Source organism: Tiliqua scincoides, chromosome 5 (assembly GCF_035046505.1).
Source record: "Tiliqua scincoides isolate rTilSci1 chromosome 5, rTilSci1.hap2, whole genome shotgun sequence".
Lineage (NCBI taxonomy): Eukaryota > Metazoa > Chordata > Lepidosauria > Squamata > Scincidae > Tiliqua > Tiliqua scincoides.
The window spans coordinates 49,633,091-49,635,505 of NC_089825.1; the positions used below are offsets into that span (position 1 = coordinate 49,633,091).

General features: G+C 47.2%; 1 pseudogene; it reads right to left on the reverse strand.

Annotated features, from left to right (window-relative positions):
• Positions 1-259: 259 nt before the first annotated feature.
• LOC136654479 (5S ribosomal RNA) lies at positions 260-377 on the reverse strand (annotated as a pseudogene).
• Positions 378-2,415: the final 2,038 nt, after the last annotated feature.

Below are 2,415 nucleotides of genomic sequence, written 5' to 3' on the forward strand. Positions count from 1 at the left end.
GACCTTTATTTTCAAGCTGTATCAGTATGTCTGATAGAACAAAGAATACAGCATGAGGTTCTCTGTTATTTACTTACCGAAAATGAGATGAATTTTGGTGTGGGTGTTGCCCTGTATTCCTGGCTGACCATGCAGTATGGAACAGGACATACAGTTTGTCCTGCTGCAAATCTCAGATAACACTTCCAAAAAAAACCACATTTCTTGGGATAATGGTTGGTTTGGTTGGCAACCTTCAGGCTCAAAAGACTATGGTATAAGCCTACAGCACCTGGTATTCCCATGCAGTCTCCCATCCAAGTACTAACCAGGTCTGACCCTGCTTAGCTTCTGAGATCAGATGAGATCAGGCATGTGTAGGGATCATGATTATAGTAACTGTGATTGTGATTAGTAATTACAGGGGGGGCCTGTATTCGCAGATTCCGTATCCACAAATTCAGTGATCCGTGAATCAGGCCTGCTGGGCTCCTCTGCACAGAGCACAAGATATTCAGGGAGCTGGGTGTATCCTTTGGCAAGGATGCTACATGCCCAGTAGCAATATTGCACAAAACTTTACACAAGCTCTGTGCAAAATCTTTTAATGGCCCACTTAAATTTAGATGTGACAGGGTGTATGCTTCTCATTCACCCTGTTTCTTGCAGTGTGACACGATATCCAAAACATCATGGCTCTGTACTCCTACAAGCGAGCTTTTGTGCATGAGTTCATGGAACAGCACTAAGACCAATCCTATACACACTCTACTGGGAGTAATCCCTATGGAACACAGCAGGATTTAATTCTGAGTAAATACACATAGGCTTGCACTGGAAGCAAGCTCTTGCTCACTGTTTGAACTCAAGCTATTGCCTTACCTGGACAGCAATTTCTGTAGTGACTGTTATAATTCAGAGACACATCCTTATAAGGGTCACAACGGTTTGTAGAGAATCCAAAGAAGCATTTGGGAGTGGAGACTGATGTATTACTATATAACTTTGTTATCATTGTAGGCTTTGATGGTAGGTAGAGCTCCCTACTGACATACCTAGGTAGAGGAGGGAGCTCATCTCTTTTGTGGCTTGAAGAACCACTTTACTCCCAGAATTCAACTCAGAACAATGGGTGACTCCTGTTTGCAGCTGTACAGATTGATTACCCCTTGATTGATTGCCCCTTGCAACCATAGCTGGCCCACCTGAATGCATTATGTACAGCTGTACCTTCACAGCTGAGAGCCCAACCACTTATTCAATGCACTGCCAACAGAGCCCCTTTAGTCAGTTCTTCGAGCTTCTTTCTGCTCATTATGAGCAAGTCAGTGAGAAGAGGACCAGGAACATGGCAGTCCCCTTCTCTGGAGGGAAAAGGGACAAGAAAGGTACAGAGATGCCAGCGCTGCCACCTCCTCATGGTCTCTGCCCATTTGGGTACAGCTGAGGGGGAAGGGAGAGTTGAGCAAGGAAGACCCCACTCCTGATGTCCCCTTCCTTGCTATGTCTTTCCTCATCCTTACACAGGGTTTTTTTTTTTTATTAAATAAACAGGAAGAGCCTCAGCTCCATCGAGAGGAAGGGATGGAGGGGCTTCATCTTCTCTCCTCCCCCCATATTTGAGGGGGGTTTAGTAGGGGCCTGGTGGCTTGGCAGCAGGGGGAGAAGTATTTGCCCCCTGCTTTAAGTGCCCTTGCACTCGGGCCATACCAATTTGTGAGAATAGCCAAGCCTCCCCGCCCTCCCTTGCCTGGAGCAGTGTTTAAAGTAGGGGGGAAATATCAAATAGATGTATAACTAGATTAATGTATCGGGTAGTGGTGTCAGTAAGGTATCTGGAACCAGGGGCACAAAATATTTTCACATCCTTCCATACATTGTTGCATCCCTGCTAGGACTCAGAGGACCTTCTGGAGGCTTCCAAAAGGCACTTTCAATTTTTGGCAAAAACTCGATTGTCTTTCAGAGGCCTCTAAGGCACCTTCTGAGATCCAGCAGGGGTGCAATAAAGTCATGCAGGGGGTGTCTAGCTGAGGGTTCCTTAAAAAGTCATTGTGGCCGCATTGGGCCTCAAAAGGTGTCTTAGAGGTCTCCAAAAGACACTTCCAGTTTTTGCCAAAAACTGAAAGTGGAAAACTGAAAGTGGCTTTTAAAGGCTTCCAGAAAACCCTCTGAGGCCTGGATGGGGTGCAACGACCTTTTAAGTTACCCTCAGCTAGACACCCTCTCAGGTGTGGTACCCGGGATCCTGTATCCTCCACCCCCCCAGCTATGCTAGTGGTGTCAGGTGCATGGGGGAGAATCCCGATCACCCAATTAAAGAGGTGGTCGGAGTTTGTTTGGCCTGGCCAGGACACGAGAGTCCAGCCCCTCCCCAAGGGGGAGGTGAAGGGGGCTGGGTCTAGCAGCCACGACAGACCCTTTAAAAGGGGACGA